At 39.8% G+C, this 23,803-nt stretch overlaps 1 protein-coding gene across 1 annotated transcript in view; it reads right to left on the bottom strand.

The window, feature by feature from the left end:
* The window catches only part of DDX47 (DEAD-box helicase 47), a gene marked incomplete at its 5' end in the record, with an annotated part of 196,184 nt that overhangs the window by 102,529 nt on the left and 69,852 nt on the right, over positions 1-23,803 (bottom strand). The window lies entirely within an intron of this gene.

Here is a 23,803-nt window from a genome sequence, read left to right as displayed (position 1 = left end):
AGATCCAACTTTGCTAAATTGTGCTGCATACTACATGATATTAAATGGGATCAAATTCCAGAAACATTGAACACTGAGGAAATTGGGCATGCTTTAAGATTAATAAAAAATAATGGCATTAGCCAGTGTACTCTAAATGTAAAAGAGCCAAGGTTAAACCTGGGTGGCTAAACTTTACTGTAAAAAGGCATATAAAAAACAAAAATGTTCTTTAAAAAAATATAAGGTTGATGGGTCATCGTTGGCATTCCTACACTAAAAGTAATACAATCACAAATGTAAGAGTGCTATCAGGGCAAATAACCAAGAGAGATGCATAGCAGAGGTGAGAAAAAAAAATCCCCAAAACATTTTAAAATATATCAATAGTAAGATCAGAGCATATTGGCCCAATAAAGGATTATCGGGGAAAGATGGTTACAAATGACAAAGAGAGGAGAGCAGAGGGGGCATGGTGCAAACATGGCGCTCAGAGGTGGTAGGTGCAAGGAGCTCCTGACACCCGCTGTACAATGCCAGTAAGATAAGCACCTACCAACTCACCCTGCAAACGTCCAAGGGGATTCCTGTCCAGAGAGGCTTTGTGCGCCTGGCCCGGAGCATCCCTGGGGGCCAAGGTCCTGGAGCAGAGGGAGACCAGTGAGCCGCTATGCAGCTGAGGGGGAGGAAAGGTCCAGCGAAGGAGTGTGAGACACCGGGAGTGACCACACGACCAGTTGTGTGTTGGAGGAGGGGAGTCTCAGAGCTTGGAGTAACCGGAGGACAATGTATGATCCTGTGGAGGGTGACCCCGACACCAGAGGCACCTCTGGAGACCCTGGAAGATCAAAGCCCAGTACCCTGGTGCCAGAGGTGAAGTTGGAGGAAGCAGCTTGAAGGCGGAGAGGGTGAGTTGCCCTGGGAGGCGGTAAATCCCGTGTAGTTAAGACTGTGTCTAACGTTACTGAAACAATAGAAGGTCTCAGAGGTTGGTGAAAAGAATAATAGGTCTCAGAGGTTGGTGAAAAGTATTTATTGGTTAAGGGGTCGCCAAGCAAGTAGCAGATGGACTATAACTCTCAGAAAATTAACAAAAAGGGACCCAGGAAAAGCTGGATTAATTTTTCTGATAATATAATTCCGCCAGAAGATACAGAATAGCATTGAAAAGATGAAGAGCAGATCAGCTAAAGGAGGAGGTACAAAAACTCCCCAACCGAGCCTAAATACAAGCACAATAAAGAGGTACATGCCTTTACAGGAGAAAAGCCCAGAGGACTTAGTCCCTGAGGGACAAGGAGAAGTAAGCGGCATTGAAGATCAAACAAGATTATCTTTCAGAGCAATGGATAAGACCCAGAAGTCACAGACGCAGAAATTTAAATAGGAAAAAGATCGAAAAAGCAGCAAATGCCCACAAAATTAAAAATTGCAGAGATGTTTGCAAAATTGGAAAGTTCCATAAACAGCGACATGGCGGTATTACATAAGGATATAGGACAAATTTTGTCAAGAGTAGAACAAAGAAATTTGGAGAAACAAGATCAAATAATTAGTAAATTAAAAGGGCAAATGGAAGAAATGAGAAGAGAACAGGGAGTGCTCTCATATAAATTGGAGGATCAGGAAAGTCAAGAGAGGGGAAACAATCTGAGGATTCGGGGTTCACTAGAGGTTTCTCAAGGAGAAGATCTACCAGAAAAGATGAGGAATTTATTTAATCCAATAATAGGGAGAGCAGAGACTGAACAGCTAAAAGGAAACAGAGTGCATATGATAAGGAGGTCCCAAAGAGTAACATCAAAAACCCCAAGAGATGTGATAGTGCGTTTCCATCATTACAAAGATAGAGAAAACATCTGGAAGAAGCTGTGTAAAATTCGGAGAAATAAAGCTACAAGTTTTTGCAGATATTGCCCCAGAGACACTTGCAAGAAGAAGACTCCTAAAACAACTATTGAACCAGATGAAAGAGAAACAAGCCCGTTATAGTTGGGGTTTCCCTGCATGCTTGATCGGGTGGAAGGATGGCAAATCGGCAATACTGAGATTCCCAGAAGATATGAGAGACTTTTGTGAAAGACTAGAACTACAGTTAGTAGACATTAAAGGGTGATCAGAGGGGTTGAAGGAGAATGTAGTTCTAGGAAAAGAGAAATGGCAACGAGTACCTAAAAAGAGATAGTAATAGAAAAATGATGTGGGGGAGGTGGCTTTGGAGCACAGAGAGGTAAGGGGAGAGAAGGGAGCATGGAGCTGAATTTTCGAACATGCGTTTCTCTCCATCTCCTCCTTTCCTTTTTTTTTCCCTCTCTCTGCGAGATTTCTGTCATCCACCCCCTCAAACAGTGAAAAAAAAAAATCTAGGACGGGGCGCAGGGTTGAGGGTAGATGTGGGTTTTTTTTTTTTTTTGTACAGTGGGTTGTCAAAAGACCAAACACGCTGCCAAATTTTTGACCCAGGATGTGCTACCAGGGTCTGATTGGGCGTGCGTGTTTGGAGACCCATCCCGGGATAGAAACTGAAGGTGATAATAAACCATAACCAGTTCCAAGGCAAAAAGTAGGCCAGTTGGGTTTTAAAGAGGGAAATGTTGGGGGGGGGGAAGGGGAGGAAGAAGGGGGGAGGGGGAGGAGGAAGGGGGAGGGGGAGAAGGAAGGGGGAATGGGCGGAGGGGGGGAAAGAATAAAAAGATACAGGTAAACCCAATAAAAAGGGTACAGAGGTGAGAATTGATAAAGAGGAAAGAATATAGGATCAATCTTATGACATATAATGTAAACGATTTGAACACCCCAACAAAAAGGTATAAGATCTGAAGAGAAATGTATTAATGCTCTATAGAAGTGGTGTTTCTTCAAGAGACATCTATAACCCAAGATACAAATGTGAAACTAAACTCTAAATATTTCCTAACCTGGTATTATGTGGATTCACCAATAAGACGGGCAAAAGGAGTAGCAATCATGTTTGGGAGGAATATAAGATTTATGGTTGAAGAACGTTTGGTGGACCCTGTAGGTTGTTTTTTTTTATTTCTGAGAGGAAGCCTGCAGGGTATGGAGTGTACTTTGGCAAATATTTACTGTCCTAATAAAAATCCAATGGTATACCTGGAAGGGATATTAAGAAAACTTATAGACTTGTAGACTTGAAGGGATGTCTGATTGTGGCAGGAGACTTCAATTTTTGCATGGACCCAGAGATGGATGCGACATCAGGTGTCCAAGGAGGAGGGGCAGGAATCTAAAGTATTTCAAAAAGCTTTTGCATCAAAGTCAACTGATAGATGCTTGGAGAGTGAAACACCTTAGAGAAAAGGACTATACCTTCTCCTCGGCACATAAGATGTATTCGTGATTGGATTATATAGTGATTGAACACAGTAGTCTCTATAGTCTCTGGAGAAAGCTAGTATAGAAGTGATGTCTTTGTCAGCCCATGTCCCTGTCACAGTGAGACTACGGATTGGAAGCGAGCAGAAAAAAATGAATATATGGCGATTAAATAAGACATTCTTACAAGATCAGGAAACTGAAAAAGATTAAAAGAGGAAACTGAAAAATATTTTAGTGTGGGAAGCACATGAGGCCTACATTAGGGGAATTTTTTATATCAATCGGGGCGGGGGGAAAAAAAAAAAAAAAAGGAGGGAAGAAAATTAGGACAATAACGGAAGAATTATATAAGACGGAACAATTGCATAAAAAAGAAAATAGATATAGATGTACAGCATGAAATAACTAAGAAAGATGAGTTAAAAGACCTTATTGAACAAGAATATAGGAAGATTTTCAATGAGATCTCAAAAGACATATCGGTGGGGGAACAAACCAAGGAAATATTTAATGAGGAAGTTAAGGGAGAAGAAAAAAACAAAAAGAATTTTATTGAAAAAATTAAAAGACGAAAAAGGAGAGATGGTTTGCTCAACCACTGACATCGCTGAAGCATTCCAGAAATATTACAGTAGCCTATATGGAGCAAAACATAAGAACCAAAAAGAAAAAGAGGAAGAAAGAAAGAGGAAAAGGCAGAAATATTTAGATTATGCTGGTTTACCCAAATTGGATGAACTAACAACTTTAGAAAGTTTAATCTCACAAGAGGAAATAAGCTTAGCATTAAAGGTAACCGCAGCTGGCAAGAGCCCAGGGCCAGATGGCTTTACAATGAGCTATTACAGGAAATTTAGGGAGCAACTAGTTACCAAAATGTTTACATATATGAATGCATTGGGAAATGAAACAAAGATGAGGGAGGAGTTATTAAAAGCATATATCACAGTTATATCAAAAAAAGGGGAAAGATGGATCTCAGTGTACCAGTTATAGACCTATAGCTTTGTTAGGTATTAGCAACTAGGCTGGATGAACTGATGCCGGATCGGATACACTTAGATCAAGTAGGATTTATTCCGGGTAGAGAAGGAAGGGATAATGGATTAAGATCATTGCTCCTTCTGCAAAAAAGCAAAGAAGGTAAGGTCCCTGGGGTCATTCTATCGATTTATGCCGAAAAAGGCCTTTGATAGAGTTGACTGGGGATTTATGATAGAGACACTGGAGACCCTGGAAATTGGGACCAGAATGTTAAACTGGATTAAAGAATTATATAGAGGCCCATCAGCTGCTGTGAATGTTAATGGCTGTCAGTGTAGATGTTAGAGGAATAGGAGATGTGGAAGGAGATGTATAGGAGATGTGGAACAAAGTTGCAGCCTATGCAGATGACATGTTTTATATAACAAACTCTACACCAACATTACTTAATTTAATGAAAATATTAAAAGAATGGAGAGTTATCTAATTTGAAAATCAATCCATCAAAATCAGAAATACTAAATATTAATGTCTCAAAAAAGGAGAAACTCATTCTTCAAAGAGTGTTCCCTTTCATGTGCAGAGAACAGAAACAATTCAGTACTGTCCATGATACTTTTTTATTTGCACTAAAATACAATTTTGGGGACAAGCTTTCGGGGAGTGTCCAACCAGTACTCTTACAATGTTTTAGCAGAATTTTAGAAGATATATGGGGATTGAGAAATAAAAAAAAAAAAAAAACAGAAAGAAACACAAGCCTAAGGCTAGCCTAGAGGTAAGACACAGCAAAGCAAAAGCAAAGACTGGAAAGGGGGGGAGAACAACACTCACAGAGGGAGTCATAAAAATGTTGGATAATGATTGAGGAATCCCATGTCCAAATTAAGGCCGTTATCTCTTGTGTCAAATAGAATTGTCATTCTTAGTTCAAAAGTTTCTTTCCTGAATGGATCTGAAATTTCCTTTAGGAACTAAAACATTGAGGTCTTCCATAATGTGGTCTGGTTGTGCGAAATGGTGTCCCAGAGGTCATCTTCTTTATGTTCCTTGATGGTATGTCTGTGCAGATTCATCCTTGTTTGCAACTTCTGTCCTGTTTCGCCAACATAAGATCCTTTGCTACACTTTCTGCACTGGATAAGGTACACAACATTACTGGAGGTGCAGCTGTATGATCCAGAGATATTGAAGATCCCTTTTGAGTGTCTGACACTTTTTGATGGATTGATTTGGTTACACAGTTTGCAGGGTTTGCTTCCATTATTTGTGACATCATAATCAGAAAGAAGTTTCCTACTGATTAGTTTATTTCCAAAGGTTGGGGGGTTGTCTGAAGGCCAGTATTGGGGGTTGCTGGAATATTTCTTTCAGAGTTCCATCCTCTGTTATGATGGGTTGTAAATCTTATTAAGATTATTTTTCTTATTCCTTCTAGTGCTGGGTTGTAGGTGGTTACTAGAGGTACACGGTTGTTTGTTTTTTTCTTTGTACTGAAGCGGATTTTCTCTTTGGGTTCTCGAGGCTGGTGTTTATGCTGGTGTTGATAGTGTTGTCCTTGTAACCTTTCTTATGGAAGGAGTCTGCTAGTGTCCCAAGATGTGTATCTCTGTCTCTTGGGTCAGAACATATTCGGTGGTATCTAATGGCCTGACTGTGTATGATTGCACGTTTTGTGTGTTGGGGTTGGAAGCTAGAACTGTGGAGGTAGTTGCATCTGTCAGTGGGTTTCCTGTATATTGAGGTGTGAAGCGTATCATCCCTGATGTATACTGTGGTGTCTAGGAAGTTGATGTGTGTGAGAGTATTCCATTTTTAGTTTGATTGATGGATGAAAAGTGTTGATCAATGAGTAAAATTGTTTTAGGTGTTCTTCACCTTCTGTCCATATGATGAAAATATCATCAATATAGCGATAGTATCTGTATGGTTTTTGTTCCATGCTGATCAAGAATTTTTCCTCCAGGTCAGCCATAAATAAATTGGCATCTTGGGGTGCCATTTTAATTCCCATCGCAGCACCTATACATTGAAGGTAGAGGTCTTCATTGAAGGCAAAGTAGTTGTGTGTAGGTATGAATTTAATGAGCTGTGTAACATCCTCAGCAGTGTATTTGTGGTTTGGTGAGGATGATAAGGATCTGTGACATGCAGCTAATCCATCCTTGTGAGGGATATTACTATACAGGGATACTACATCCATAGTGACTAGAAGAGTATTTAGATGGTAATTGCTGTATGTTGTTGATCTTGTTCAGAAAGTCAGTTGTGTCTTGCAGGAAACTAGCAGTATTCTTGACTAACGGTTTTATCATTTTTTCTACAAAGCCTGAGATTTGGTCAGTGAGTGTGTTCATACCGGTTATGATGGGTCTGCCTGGATTTCCTGGCTTGTGGACTTTGGGTAGCATGTAGAAGTCCCCAATTTCTGGATGATCAGGAATCGCATTTATAAGTTCTGAATGTAGGTGGGCTGGAAGTGTTTTAATGAGACCTTTTAATTGCTTTGTAAAGTCCTGGGTCGGATCATAATCCAGTTTATTTTATAGTAGATGGCATTTTCCAGCTGCCTCTGGACTTCTTGTATGTATTTGTTTGTATCCATCACAACAACTGCTCCCTCTTTATCCGCTGGTTTGATGGTGATGGCCTGATTATTGCACAAATCGTGTATAGCCCTTCGCTCTAGTGGTGAAAGATTGTACAGAATTTTCTTTTGCTGGGTGGATATCAGGGATGTAGCTCGCAGTCTGAAGCTATCATTATAGGTGTCCAGTTTGGGGTTGCATCCTTGTGGGGGTGTGAAGCAGTTGTTTTTCTTTGTGTAGCACTCCATTGTCCTAGGATTCCTTTCATTACTGTGGAAATATTCTTTGAGCCATAGTCTCCTGAAGAAATCCTCCATATTTGACAATACTTGTAAATGATAAAATTTGGTGGTTGGGCAGAATGTAAGGCCTTTGGAGAGGATGGTTAATTCTGTTCAGAAAGTTTATGATTTGACAAGTTGATTCCAAGTTCCTCTGTTATATCCACATTTTCAGTCAGGTCAGCACTTATACAAGGGATACCTTGGGACTCTGGATTGGATTCCAGGTCACTGATAGTAGGAGGTATAGATGTTGGGTTGCTTTTATGTTTAGGTTGTATCCAAAAAGTCTGCTTTTGGTGTAGCTTCTGACGTTTTCGCTTCCATTCATTGCAAGTTTTTGTTTTTGTCTTGATGTTAGGGTTTCAAACAATGACTGCTTTTGTGTCCTGATCGTTACCCTTTTTCCATACAGTTTGTGAATGAGGTTATTCCTTAATCTCTCGCTGGTGCGTCTGCAAAGTTCTTCTGCATAAGAAGAGTTGATTGTATTTACGCAAGGATTTTTAATCCGGAGGCCTTGTGGTATGAGATTCCTCTTTTTGCATCTTGAGAGGAAAAAGATATCACTGTTGATTTGTGTTTCCTTTGTGATTAGGTTGGTTAAGAGAAAAAACTAAAATAATTTGGGAATAAAATTACCCCCCTCTTTAAAAAAAAATCTATATCAGGCAAATTATAGCCCACTAATAAATGAAATAAAGGATGAACTGAGGAGAATTTCAGGGGGTAGGGTGTCCTGGATAGGCCGTATAAATATGATAAAGATGATCATAGTACCAAAAGTCTTGTATAAGTCTTGCTCCCAATACAACTACCAAGGTCTTTTTTGTTAAAAAAAAAAAAAAAAGTTAAATATTCTGAGCAATAATAAACTAAGAGCGGAACTAAATATGCTGGATTTTAGGAGATATTATGTTTCAGTGTTATTGTCAATGAAAGTGAAGTTCCAATGTAAATAATTCACTAAGACCAGATGGCTTACACCCAAGAGCCCTCAAAAGAACTTAGCCAGGTTATAGCCAGACCATTATTCCTTAGCTTACTGACAGGAATGGTACCAGCTGATTGGAGAAAAGCCATTGTGGTGCAAATATTTTAAAAAAAGGGCCAAGATATATTTTACAGGTCAGTCAGTCTAACATCAATAGTACAGTATGTCAATTATTGGAGGAGATAAGGGACTATATCAAAGAATTTGCTTATAAAAACAGTACATTTAGTAGTACTCAGCATGGATTTTTGAAAGATTGTTCTTGTTCGACCAATCTGTTAACATTCTACAAAGAAGTGAGCTGCCATCTAGATAAAGGAAGGCCTGTGGACTTTCTGTATCTGGATTTTGCCAAAGCATTCACCACAGCTCCCCATAAACTCTTTAATGTATAAACTGAGGTTTGTTGGCATGGACCTTAGGGTGTGTACCTGGATATAAAACTAGTTACAGGGGCATGTCCAAAGAGTTGTGAAAAATAGTGTATACTTAGAATGGTCTGGAGTTGTAAGTGGGGTACACCAAAGAACTGTTCTGGGACCAATTCTGTTTAAGTCATAAATTATATAAAGGCTGGAATAAATAGTTCAAGTTCAGTGTTTGCTGATGATACAAAGCTAAGCAGGGAGATAACTTCACAGCAGGATGTCAAAACTTTACAAGACCTCAATGAAATAATGAGTGACTACATAACAATTGAGGTTTAATTTTGAAAAATGTAAGGTAATGCACTTGAGGGTTTAATATATGAATGCAAGTTACTCACTAGGGGGAGAACCTCTGGGGAAATCCAGAATATTAAAAAGATCTGAGGGTCCTAGTGGATCACAGGCATGAAATGCCAAGCAGCAGCAAGCAAAGCTTTCATTTCACTATTAGCATTCATTAAAAAGGGTATTTACTGAAGAGATAAGACTATCATTCTACCACTTAACAAAACACTGGTTCGCCCACATCGTGAGTATGCTGTCCAGTTCAGGTCACCAGTCCTCAGGAAGGATGTGCTGGAACTGGAGAGTACACAGAAGGGCAACAAAGCAAATAAGGGGGCTGGAGGATCTCACTTACGAGGAACGACTACAAACTTTCTCCCTGGAGAAGAGACACCTATAAGGTATATGATCGTGAGACACATATTAAACTTTACCTATAAAAAATTGATAAAAATATAATGTTCTTTAACAAGAAAATGCATACCACATTAATTATGCAACAAAAATTAGTGTGTGCTGTAATTTGCCTACAGCATTGTTTCTGTTTCTTCTTGCTGGATGCTGACGTTTTGCTGAGGCCCAAAGTCCGGAGCAGCATTAAATCTTTAGGCTGTCAGCAGATCAGCTTCTACAAATTCGGCACAGTACCTAAAAATAGAGAGCAACTCAGCATGTGCAAAGCTGAGTGTGACAGCGTATTACTGGATTTTAACCGCCTCCCGAGCACCATTTCCCTGAGCGCATTCCACAAACAGAAGCAGGCTGAAGACGCCAAAAAAGATGTCAGGTATGCAGCAGAGGGGGAGTTAGCAAAGGATACCAGTTTTCATTATCCCTAATGTCCCTCCCACCCAGGCCTATGCATCATGGACAGCTTCCAACATTTTCACACGTCTCTAAAATATTAGCCCATTGCCCCGTTTTCAATGTCTGTGCTGATCATTTGCCTGCTGCCTCAACCATCCATGCCACTGCCTTCCACCTTAACTGACCCTGACCTATTTATCGACTACACCTCTGCCTGCCATCTGCATTGTTTATCCACCCTGTTTCTGCCAACCACCTGAACTGACCCTGGCCTGTTTATCGATTATGCTTCTGCCTGCCGTCTGGATTTTTTATCAACCACCTTTCTGCCTTCTTCCTGCACTGACTTTGGATTAAGTGACCATGTTTTTTGCCTGCCGCTTGGATTGATCTTTTGCCCTGCTACTGTAGTAGTGGGATTAAAGATAACACAGGGGTCTCACATACATGAGGGGCTTCTGTCTACTTTCCAAAAAGGGGTAATTTGGGGGGTATTTGTACTGTCCTGGCTTGTCTTACGAAATGAGATTGGCCATCAGTAATCAGTACACCAGGTGTGATTAATTTTCCATGATTGGTACCATAGCTTAATATAAAGTGCATGCAGCGCTAGAATAAAATATATTTAATACACCTAAATTCACATATAAGTGAGAATCGTCTAAAAGTTCGATTATTCCATACATAAGGTGATGACGAGTGACAGTCTGTCTGACGTAAGGCAATATTCGTGACACTGGTGGTAAGTGTGAGAATGAGTTGCACTAACAAGATAGCGCTATATTAAGTGCATGTAGATAATGAAATCATCCAAGTAGGACATCTGGACCCGGGTATTCTGACGAGCAGCGACAGGAATCACAGCATGTCAGGCAGGCTTCTGAATGACCGAACTCTGATCGGAGACCACCGGAGGGAGCCAGCAACCAGGATGTCATCAAACCTTCTATGAACCAGGTATCCAGGCATGTGTAGTATATTCAGCAAGGATCATCAGGGAAAGACTGAGCTTTGAAATGCATCTGACAATTCCCTTAGGGATAGGTTAAGAAGAAAAGAGCCCCAAATACAAAAGCAGTATCTTAGTGCAACACTGCTTTTATTATGTATAAAGTAATGACAAAAATAAAAACTCACATGTATAGATATAATTGGCCTGAAGACCAGCATAGAGTATCCACGTGGAAGAAAAAAGGTCACTGAGGGCAGCTTTATGACATGGTTCATGCTCTAGCACGTTATCAAAGAAGGCTGAGCCCCTCAGTGACTGCTCCTGTTATACACAGATGACAGCTGCGCATCAATTAGCGCTGATTGCCGCTCCGGCCGTTCGCGCATGAGCAGATCGTGTTAGCGGTGGCCATTTTGTTGAAGACCCATGTTAATTATAGTCTGGTATTGCAGACATGGCAAGTCAATGGAAGGAGTGTGAGGTGATCTCTCTACTTCCTCCTTTATTTGGCATAATGTTCTCGGGATAAGTTTATTGCCGAATGGTAATCATATGTCAAGCAGAGATTACTGCAGATTACTTAAACTCTTATTTGGTCAAAGATTAATTTAGAATTCTCAATCATGAAGGGCCAGATTAAATAGAATTGAAGAGAGGAAAAAGCATATATATTTTTTGTTTGGCAGCACCTGTAGTACTACAGGTGCCAGCGAATCTTTAGATAGCATGTACACTATTATGTATAGTGAGCATTAATAATGATAATTACAAGTATGTTATATGTAGAACAACAACCTCCTGGTCCTGCAGAAAACGTATACATATATATATATAATGTATAGAATCATAAATATAAAACAAATAGTGCATATCATAAAATATACCTAAAATTAATAATAATAAAATAGCGGGAATCTTCATAAAAATGCATGCATATGTAGGCATCCATAGACATCCTAGTATTATTCGTAAGATGTTAGTTTCACATTAAACAAGGATGTGTTATCATCTATACTCGACTATGTACTCAGTATCTATTTCTCTGCAAGCCAAGTAGGTTAAAAGAACAGGTACCAAAGGGAACCAGTTGTGAATAAAAATAGTTGCAATGCACACATCTCTATATATTAACAGAGTGCTAGATCTTCCAATATTCTTAAAAAATTTCAATATATAATAAAATCATTAAAAATGAAAAATAAAATAGTATGCAGGGTAGTGTGCATACTATTAAGGCGTTGCCCTAAGAACATGTTCCTAATAATGGATCAAACCTTTTAGTATAACTATCTTATATGTATACAGAGTATATATAAAACCATATACACCCCAGCAAATACAATTCCCTTTCTGTGGTAATTAGTAACTTCAAGATGTATAGTATATGGGCCATTTCTTATCAACTAGTGTCTATAAAGCAATTAATGTCCCATTCAATGTTAAGGCCAGCTGCTGCTGAAGTATGTAATGTATATATCCACTTCGTTTCCAATCTAGATACGGCTCTCCGTTTACAAATGCCTCTCCAGTGGTTAACAATATCAATAAATTTGAGACTATGTGGATTTTTATTGTGAGCCACACGAAAGTGCATGGAGACAGAGTGGTCTTTATATCCTTTTTTAATATTGGTTAAATGCTCTCTTAACCTGTCTCTCAATCTTCTCGTAGTTCTGCCTATGTATTGCTTCCCGCAGGTACACTCAAGTAGGTACACTACATGGGTGCTATAACAGGTTATTACCTTTTTTATAGCGTATGCTTTGCCAGTAACATTCGATCGAAAACTTTTTATCAGCTTTTTATGAATGCCATTACAGACACAGAGCATACACCGGTTACATGGATAAAAACCTTGATGATTAAAAGAGCTGCCTAGGTGGATTGACCATGTTTGGTGCTAAAATATTTCTTAATGGGAGAGCTTTTCTGAATGTGATTTCTGGATGGTCTGGTAACCTTCCTACCAATATAGGGTCATTTTTCAGTATAGACCAATTTTTCTTAATAATATTAGAGATCTTTTTATGGTGAATGGAAAATTCGGTAATAAACGGGTAAAATCTTTCCTTTTGATGTTTAAACTTTGGGAATCAAAGGATCCTCTCTATCAAGATTACCCACCTCTTGGATTGCTTCATCTAGAGTGCTAGTGTTATAGCCTTTCTCTACAAACCGTGATTTTAAAATGTTTGCTTGAATACTGTAATCTTCCATCCTGTCACAGTTTCTACGAATACGTAGAAATTGTCCCTTGGGAATGCCATTTAACCATCTTGGGTGAAGGCAACTATTTTTTGGGATGAAACTATTACGATCTGTTACTTTAAAAAAACTTTTGGTTAAAACCCTGGTTCCTTCCCTAAAATGTGTTAAGTCTAAAAAATGTATTTCCCGGTACTTGCATTCGTAGGTCAAATTATTTTCAAATTATTACAATTAAGAGTCTTAAAAAAATTGGTTAGAGACAATTTATCACCTTTCCATAATAATAAAATGTCATCAATGTAACGTCTGTAAAAAATGAGATCCGGCCACTCTCTAGAATAGATTATTTCTTCTTCCCAATTGTCCATGAACAAGTTGGCTAAACTGGGGGCAAATTTTGCCGCCATGGCAACACCTGTGAGCTGTAGATAGTAATGGTCGCCAAACCAGAAATAGTTGTGCTTCATAGCGAAGTCCAGAAGTTCCAGTATAAAATCCTTCTGTTGGGTAGGGATGTCATCTGCTGTATTCAGATATGACTTAGCAGCCGACATTCCATCTGTATGTTTAGTGTTACTATATAAAGAGGCCACATCAGCCATCACCAGATAGGTAGGTTGCTGTATATTAATAGTTTTGAGATCAGTTAGCACTTGTTTGGTAATCTCTTAAAAATGCGGGGGTGTTAGTAGCCAATGGTTGCAGAAAAAAATCAATGTATTCCCCAATTCGGGAGGTCAGTGAGCCTATTCCACTTATTATTGGTCTCCCTGGAGGTTTAACTGGGTTTTTATGAACTTTTGGTAAACAATAAAACACCGGTAATCTGGGTGCTATGGGACACAGGTATTCCTTTTCTTTCTTATTTAAGATTCCTGTGTCATAGCCTCTTTTGAGAATACTTTTGAGTTCTTATTTATAGAGAGTGAGAGGATTATTATGTAGTATTTTATAAGTATTGCCATCCTTCAATATATCATATGCCTGTGTAAGATAATCTTTTTTTATCTAGAATGACTACTGCTCCTCCTTTGTCCGCTGAGCGGATGACCAGATCTTTCTCTTTTAGGAGGTCGTTTTTCAATTTCTCGATCTCTTTAGGGCCTTTAGAGTCTCGATTGTATAGTTTCAATCTGTCCAGGTCTTTTAGGACAATACTTTTAAAGATATTAATGTGGGAATGGGCTTGGGGATTGAAGAGGGAGGCGTTCCTCAAATGTGATGTTTTAATATTTATTTGGCCCTGGTTGGTAATTTGCTGTGTTTGAGGATTACTGAAACATAAGAACAGAGGAAGAAGAGGAGATAAGAGGCTCCATAGACAAAAAACGCAGGACATAAATAAAGAAAGAATATTCAATTTAAGCAGTAAAGAGCTGACTGATAAAGAAATGGTACTACTGAATAAAGGGCTAAAATTTGCACCTACAACTAATCTGAATAAGTTTAACACCTTTATTGACATACAAAGATTCACAAGACGTCTAGCTATAAAACGATACTTTTTGAGTAATCCTCAAACACGGCAAATTACCAACCAGGGCCAAATAAATATCAAAACATCACATTTGAGGAACGCCTCCCTCTTCAATCCCCAAGCCCATTCCCACATTAATATCTTTAAAAGTATGGTCCTAAAAGACCTGGACAGATTGAAACTATACAATCGGGACTCTAAAGGCGATAACAAGTGCTAACTGATCTCAAAACTATTAATATACAGCAACCTACCTATCTGGTGACGGCTGATGTGGCCTCTTTATATAGTAACATTAAACATACAGATGGAATGTCGGCTGCTAATTCATATCTGAATACAGCAGATGACATCCCTACCCAACAGAAGGATTTTATACTGGAACTTCTGGACTTCGCTATGAAGCACAACTATTTCTGGTTTGGCGACAATTACTATCTACAGCTCACAGGTGTTGCCATGGCGGCAAAATTTGCCCCCAGTTTAGCCAACTTGTTCATGGACAATTGGGAAGAAGAAATAATCTATTCTAGAGAGTGGCCGGATCTCATTTTTTACAGACGTTACATTGATGACATTTTATTATTATGGAAAGGTGATAAATTTGTCTCTAACCAATTTTTTTAAGACTCTTAATTGTAATAATTTGAATATTAATTTGACCTACGAATGCAAGTACCGGGAAATACATTTTTTAGACTTAACACGTTTTAGGGAAGGAACCAGGGTTTTAACCAAAAGTTTTTTTTAAAGTAACAGATCGTAATAGTTTCATCCCAAAATAGTAATAGGCAATAGTTGCCTTCACCCAAGATGGTTAAATGGCATTCCTAAGGGACAATTTCTACGTATTCATAGAAACTGACAGGATGGAAGACTACAGTATTCAAGCAAACATTTTAAAATCACGGTTTGTAGAGAAAGGCTATAACACTAGCACTCTAGATGAAGCAATCCAAGAGGTGGGTAATCTTGATAGAGAGGATCTTTTGATTCCCAAAGTTAAACATCAAAAGGAAAGATTTTGCCCGTTTATTACCGAATTTTCCATTCACCATAAAAAGATCTCTAATATTATTAAGAAAAATTGGTCTATACTGAAAAATGACCCTATATTGGTAGGAAGGTTACCAGACCATCCAGAAATCACATTCAGAAAAGCTCTCCCATTAAGAAATATTTTAGCACCAAACATTGTCAATCCACCTAGACAGCTCTTTTACTTTTAATCATCAAGGTTTTTATCCATGTAACCGGTGTATGCTCTGTGTCTGTAATGGCATTCATAAAAAGCTGATAAAAAGTTTTCGATCGAATGTTACTGGCAAAGCATACGCTATAAAAAAGGTAATAACCTGTTATAGCACCCATGTAGTGTACCTACTTGAGTGTACCTGCGGGAAGCAATACATAGGCAGAACTACGAGAAGATTGAGAGACAGGTTAAGAGAGCATTTAACCAATATTAAAAAAGGATATAAAGACCACTCTGTCTCCATGCACTTTCGTGTGGCTCACAATAAAAATCCACATAGTCTCAAATTTATTGATATTGTTAACCACTGGAGAGGCATTTGTAAACGGAGAGCCGTATCTAGATTGGAAACGAAGTGGATATATACATTACATACTTCAGCAGCAGCTGGCCTTAACATTGAATGGGACATTAATTGCTTTATAGACACTAGTTGATAAGAAATGGCCCATATACTATACATCTTGAAGTTACTAATTACCACAGAAAGGGAATTGTATTTGCTGGGGTGTATATGGTTTTATATATACTCTGTATACATATAAGATAGTTATACTAAAAGGTTTGATCCATTATTAGGAACATGTTCTTAGGGCAACGCCTTAATAGTATGCACACTACCCTGCATACTATTTTATTTTTCATTTTTAATGATTTTATTATATATTGAAATTTTTTAAGAATATTGGAAGATCTAGCACTCTGTTAATATATAGAGATGTGTGCATTGCAACTATTTTTATTCACAACTGGTTCCCTTTGGTACCTGTTCTTTTAACCTACTTGGCTTGCAGAGAAATAGATACTGAGTACATAGTCGAGTATAGATGATAACACATCCTTGTTTAATGTGAAACTAACATCTTACGAATAATACTAGGATGTCTATGGATGCCTACATATGCATGCATTTTTATGAAGATTCCCGCTATTTTATTATTATTAATTTTAGGTATATTTTATGATATGCACTATTTGTTTTATATTTATGATTCTATACATTATATATATGTATACGTTTTCTGCAGGACCAGGAGGTTGTTGTTCTACATATAACATACTTGTAATTATCATTATTAATGCTCACTATACATAATAGTGTACATGCTATCTAAAGATCCGCTGGCACCTGTAGTACTACAGGTGCTGCCAAACAAAAAATATATATGCTTTTTCCTCTCTTCAATTCTATTTAATCTGGCCCTTCATGATTGAATGTTTGCATGTTATGTGCAATTAAACCATGGCAACATCTAATATTTGTGTAGTATTATGTTCAGCAGAGTGTGTTCTTCTATTGTTGTGACTTAGATGATGTTCAGAGCACATTTTATGCCCAATTCATGCAAAACTCCACGTAATCCCAAGGGGTTCACATACTTTTTCTTGCAACTGTATTCAGCCCCTCTGAGTCGATAATTTGTAGAACCACCTTTCGCTCCAATTACAGCTGCAAGTCTTTTTGTGGATGTCTCTACCAGCTTTGCACATCTAGAGATAAATTTTTCCCCATTCTTCTTTGCAAAATAGCTCAAGCTTTGTCGGATTGGATGGATAGCATCTGAACAGCAATTTTCAACTCTTGCCACAGATTTTCAATTGGATTTAGGTCTGGACTTTGACGGGGCCATTCAAACACATGAATAAACTTTTTGATCTATACCAGTCCATTGTAGCTCTAGCTGTATGTTTAGTGTCGTTATCCTGCTGAAAGGTGAACCTCCGCCCAGTCTCAAGTCTTTTGCAGACTAATAAGTTTTCTTCTAAGATTGCCCTGTATTTGGCTCCATCCAAACTTCCCATCAACTCTGACCAGCCTCCCTGTCCCTGAAGAAAAAGTATCCCCACAACATGATGCTGCCACCATGTTTTATGGTGGGGACGAAGTGTTCAGGGTGATGTGCAGTGTTAGCATTCCGCCACACAGCGTTTTGCTTATAGGCCAAAAGAATCAATTTTGGTCTCATCTGACCAGAGCACCTTCTTCCACACGTTTGCTGTGTCCCCACATGGCTTCTTGCAAAATGCAACCAGGACTTCTTATGGCTTTCTTTCAACAATGGCTTTTTTCTTGCCACTCTGCCATAAAGGCCAGCTTTGTGGAGTGCACGACTAATAGTTGTCCTGTGGACAGATTTTCCCACCTGGTCTGTGGATCTCTGCAGCTCCTCCAGAGTAACCATGGGCCTCTTGGCTGCTTCTCTGATTAATGCTCTCCTTGCCTAGCCTGTCAGGTTAGGTGAATGGCCATGTCTTGGTAGGTTTGCAGTTGTGCCATACTCTTTCCATTTTCGGATAATGGATTGAACAGTGCTCCATGAAATGTTCAAAGCTTGGGATATTTGTTTTTTCATAACCTAAACCTGCTTTAAACATCTCCAAACTTTATCCCTGACCTGTCTGATGTGTTCCTTGGCCTTCATGATGCTGTTTGTTCACTAATGTTCTCTAACAAAGCTCTGAGGGCATCACAGAATAGCTCTTTTTATACTAAGATTAAATTTTACACAGGTGGACTCTATTTACCAATTAGGTAACTTCTGAAGGCAATTGGATCCACTAGATTTTAGTTAGGGGTATCAGAGTAAAAGGGGGCTGAATACAAATGTACACCACACTTTTCAGATACTTATTTGTAAAACATTTTGAAAGCCATTTATAATTTTCCTTCCACTTCACAATTATTTGCCACTTTGTGTTGGTCTATCACATAAAATCCCAATAAAATACATTTACGTTTTTGGTTGTAACATAACAAAATGTGGAAAATTTCAAGGGGTATGAATACTTTTTCAAGGCACCATAAAAAAATAATCTATGCGTGAAGAAGAGTCATGTGGGGGCGAGAAAAAAGTACATTCATGATTCACAAAATCATAGTAGGGCCTGCCCATCTTGGTGTTTATGAAAGACCACCAGATTGGTCCTCACTGAGATGTATGACAGTTTAAATCTCCCCCATGTAAATGGCATGGTTCAAGGACCATTAGGACCCTGGATCTTGGAAGAAGGACTGTCTAGGGGAGTTTACCGCATAGACATTAGAGATAGCGATGTTTCGAGAGGCAATTGTTAGGTGTACTTAGGTGACCCTCAGAATCCGCCTCAACAGATCACAGGGTGCCATGAAGGTTTTTGTGGAGGAGTATGGCAATTCTGGCTATACGCCCTATGGCTGGAGAGTCATAATGTACTCCAACCCCCTGAGAAGAGGGAATTCAGCCGTCTTTTTTGTTGAATACCAGGAAGTGCACACCCTGTGTCCACCACCTGTGACGGAGAGCTCTTAACCTCTAATGAAAGACCATTTCTCCAGAATCCAGACATTGACAACCCAGGAAGTCCACCTGCCAATTTTCCAAACTCATGATGTGCACAGAGTGTGATAAAATGTTCCACTAAGGGCACTCATGACTATACACTGCAGAACTGAAGTGTTAAAGGATAAGTTCACCTTTTATACAAAAATAATAAATGCACATTTTTTTTCAGGTAAAAATATGTGCATTTATTATTTTTGATCAAAGGAGCCAGGAAAGCTTTGCACCAGCTGTCAGTAGATCGCTTATGCCATGCAGGTCTCTTGCAGATCTGTCAGAACATCTGCTTGGCCGTACAGGATGTACGAACAAGCAGATATACTGAATGGAAGTGTCAATGAACTATCACGGCGCTCCATTGTGCTGTGGTAGTTAATTGAAAACTACAAGCCCACAGCCGCTAAGGCTGTCTGGATTTTTGGCACTCATTCACAGAACTCTGTGAATGAGTGATGCGGCCATGTGGGCAAATCTGACAGATAGTACGGGAAAACTTCTCCCCATACTATCTGTCAGAGGGAGGGGGGGGGGCGGCGGGCGTGGCTGCAGCTATGGGAACATGTTACATGTTCCACCCTAAAAATGGGTGGAACTTGTTTTGAAGGTGAATGTATCCTTTAAGCCCTCTCTGACCAGTTACTGTAGGCAGCAGGAAAACCAAGAAAGTCCAGAGGATCGCTGTGCTGTTGTGAGAAAAGGGCAGGAAAAGTGAATACCAGGTTTAAGATAGTGTGCATATGCAGCACACCCATATGAAAAGGCGGCTGCACAGTGAGATGCACGATAGGAGAGCCTGAAGAATCAAATGGCGGCAAAAGTCCCCCCAAACTCATCCTACTATACATTTTCCCAATTACCTTGTGAGGCTAAATACATTCACCCCCCTCCAGGTCTCTCATTGCTGCTGCTGGCTCCAGGTGGGGCTTTACTTATTCAGCACTGCAATACCCTCCTAAGTTTGTCATTCCCTGTGATAACATTGTTCTCTTCTGGATCCTACATTATCGCAGCAGTGTGTCCTGCAGTTCTTAAGTCAGCCATGAAAGATATTCAGTACAAAACCAAATTTAGACATCTTCACAATCCTAGTTGGCATACTCACCTAGAAGTTTCCAGGGACAGGATTACACCATGGCCCTAAACATGTAGAGTATCCTACGGCTAACTCAACAACTGCATCACTTGCTAAGGTGAACGCCTAATGCAGAGTGCAATGCTCAAAAAGGAACATTACCGGCTGGCTACACTTCATCTTCCTGGCAGGGTCTGGGTATGTTATCCTAGGACAGAGCCAATAAATCTAGGTTCCAAAACGAGCCTCAGTGGTTCTGTAGCAGCTAAAGAAAATTGAGTGTAGAAAAAATTGAGAAAGAAAGGAAGGGAAAGGGAAAGAAAGGAAAGGGAAAGAAAGGAAAGGGAAAGAAAGGAAAGGGAAAGAAAGGAAAGAAAGGAAAGGAAAGAAAAGGAAAGAAAAGGAAAGGAAAAGAAAGAAAGAAAAGAAAAAGAAAAGAAAAGAAAAGAAAAGAAAGAAAGAAAAGAAAGAAAGAAAAGAAAAAAAAGAAAGAAAGAAAAGAAAGAAAGAAAAGAAAAAGAGAAAGAAAAAGAGAAAGAAAAGAAAGAAAAAGAGAAAGAAAAGAAAGAAAAAGAGAAAGAAAAAGAGAAAGAAAAAGGAAAGAAAGAAAGAAAGAAAGAAAGAAAGAAAGAAAGAAAGAAAGAAAGAAAGAGGAAAGAAAGAGGAAAGAAAGAGGAAAGAAAAAGGAAAGAAAAAGGAAAGCAAAAGGAAAGAAAAAGGAAAGAAAAGAAAGAAAGCAAAAGGAAAGAAAAAGGAAAGAAAAAGGAAAGAAAGAAAGAAAGAAAAAGGAAAAAGGAAAGAAAAAAAAGAAAGAAAGAAAAGAAAGGAAAGAAAGAAAGGAAAGAGAGTCTGCTTCTCTTACAGAAATAAATGTATTCATGTTCTCTAACCCCTTTAAAAAGAACAAGGATGTCATGAAATCAAAGCGAGTGTAAAACAGGACCTTGCTGATGTTGTAGGATGTGTGTTGGTTGGTACTGAGGCATTATGGATGGAAATGTACATGGCCGAGTACCTCAAAGATAATTACTGGAGATTATTACAGCCTTCACCCCCTCCCCACCCAGTTACTGAGGAGTTGAAGACTCCTTTCCTCGCATACATAGAAAAGGGCTGCAAGGGACTTTATGTACCATAAAGTTGTCTTGTAAAAGATTTATACATTGCCATTATTTTAATGTTCCAGTCAACATCAGGCTAGTTAAAATCCCGTTATTACCGCTCTCCCATCCCATCCCAGATTATAGAAGCCTCAACTAGAAATGATGCTCTGCTGGATCTAGTAAATAACGCAGAGCTGATTACCAATGTTAATTTAAAATAATCTGGTTAGCAGTGACCATAACATGATTTCATTTAATGTAAGCTGTAAACAGCAAGCACAAACTGGAAAGATAAAACCTATTTAGGTCCCTTTTAGACGGGTGAATCCGTCAGTGTAATTCGCCTGCTCAATGGGGGATCTCTCCATTGATCAAGTGGATGACAGGTCTCTGTCCACTGTGCAGCTGCAGAGTGGACACAGACACCGCCTGCTGGTTTCAACAAGACGGTCGGATGGAAATGGACCGCCTGACTGTCATACGATCCGCTCCACTACGGATCCCCATCTGTCTGTTTTTGGCGTACAGGATCGGATGCTGGCGGGTGTCAGTGGACTATTGTCTATGGATGGCCTGATTGGGTCTGCCTGTAAAATCTAAAGGCGGACCCCATTGGTCCGCTCGTGTGAAAGGGGCCTAACAGAGCAGATGTTCAAAAGGCTGAGAGGGTATATTCTCATCAAAGAACAGAAATCAAAATATTTCAAATTTACTAAATTCAAACACACTGAAAAATACAGTGCAGCATAAATAAGTACACCCCAACAGATTTGTCAGAAATTCTTAACTGTCCTTTCAGAATCAACATTTTCTATGGGACACTATACTACAAAAAACTCCCACAAATGCGAGTCATTGATTGAAAAGATTTGTTAATTTGCACACACAAATTTATTTTTTCCTAACAAATTTATTCAAGACTATGTTGCAAAAATGAATACACCCTGTCACGGAAGCGTAGGCAGGACAGAACACACAAAGAAGATGGGGAACACAAAAAGCTTTATTAAACTCTGAAAGACACTCAATCAGGACAGTTCATGGCACTCCGCGACAGCTGGCTTGTAGGGACACCCACGGTAAGCAGGCTCATGGGGACTCAAGCTGTGGAGTCTGGCCTAGCACAGCTCCCACCCAGCTTTCCAGGGACATTGGGTTCACGGGGACTCAACGGGACTCCAGCTGTGGAGTCTGGCCTTTGCGGAGGGGGGCTCATGCAGAGCGCTCAGCGGGGATGGCTGCGGGGACTCCCACCCTGGGACATTCAGCGTAGGGCAGCGGGTACTCCCAACCCCGGGGAATTGCAGAGGGCTACAGTCCTGACCTTTTGGGGGTCTGCAGAGTGCGCAGCGGAGACGGCTAAGGAGGCCCAGTCCCGGGCCTCCCAGCGGCTTCCAGGGAGGTAGGCGACTCCAGCAGCGTGCACAGGAACAAAGAGAAGGGCTGCTTTCTGTGCCAGTCTTTTTAAAAGCTGTGCGGGACGCTGCCAGGTTGCCTCGGCAATGGCCGGCCCAGCACCGCATTGGCAACGAGGCACGCCCCTCTCACTCCGGCCATGTGAGGCGGGTGTGCAGCCTTTGTCTCAGGCTGCTTTGCTGGAGAGGTGCTAATCACACCACAGGGTGCATTTCCTCCCGTTCTGCAGTCCTGCACAGCCCTTTCATGTAAGCTAGCAGGACTGAGGAGTCTGCAAGGAAGGAGGGAGGGGTGGAGGGACAAGGCAGAGGGACAGCAGGCAAAGGGGGGTGGGGAAGGCATGGGCACTCCATGACACACCTCAATGAAAGTCTTGAGAGCAAAGCTAAATTTTAGACAACAAAATCCTAATTAACAAGAATTCAACTACAGGTGAGCCTAAATATTCATTAAACAGGTGTCCAGCACACAGTTGATTATAAAAGGGCATTGCTTAACAAAAAAAAACCCCTTCCCATTTCATGCTGTCAGCAATGGCACCACATGGAAGAGAAATGTCACAAGGCCTGAGAAAGAAAATCATTTCTTTACACAAGGAAGGTGAAGGCTACAAAAAGATTAGCAAAGCTTTACTTATCAGTCAAAATACTGTAGCAAAAGTGATACAAAAATTTAACAAAGTTGGTACTGCAACCATCTCACAGAGATGTCCAGGCCATCTACGGAGGTTAACACCTCGACAGGAGCATCTTCTGATGAGAAGGGTTAAAGAAAATCACCATGCAAGTTCATTGCAGTTAGCTAAAGAAGTAGAAAGCTAAAGTGGGGTGATTGTTTCCTGTGACACAATATGGCGTACACTGCAGAGGAATAGCATGTATGGATGTTGTCCACGAAGGAAACCTCTCCTAAAGCTCATGCACAAAAAAGCTTACCTAGAATTTGCCAGGGCCAGTGCTGAAAAAGAAGACTACTGGGACTCTGTACTCTGGAGTGATGAGACCAAGATAAATGTTTTTGGAACTGATGGCTTCAAAACTGTATGGTGTCACAAAGGTGAGAAGTACAAAGAAAAATGCATGGTGCCTACAGTGAAACATGGTGGTAACAGTGTCCTTCTGTGGAGCTGCATGAGTGCTGCTGGGGTCAGGAAGGTGCATTTCATTGATGGTATCATGAATTCACAGATGTACTACTCTATATTGAAAGAGAAAAATGCTACTATCACTCCGTGCCCTTGGTTGTAGTGCACTTTTCCAACAGGATAATGATCCAAAACACACATCTAAGGCCACTGTTGCATTTCTGAAGAACA

This window comes from Staurois parvus, unplaced genomic scaffold (genome assembly GCF_062004578.1).
Source record: "Staurois parvus isolate SC_StPar_1 unplaced genomic scaffold, SC_StPar_1.0 ptg001139l, whole genome shotgun sequence".
Taxonomy (NCBI): Eukaryota; Metazoa; Chordata; class Amphibia; order Anura; family Ranidae; genus Staurois; species Staurois parvus.
The sequence above is the reverse complement of the archived record's forward strand: the minus strand, read 5'-3'. Positions and strand labels throughout refer to the sequence as shown.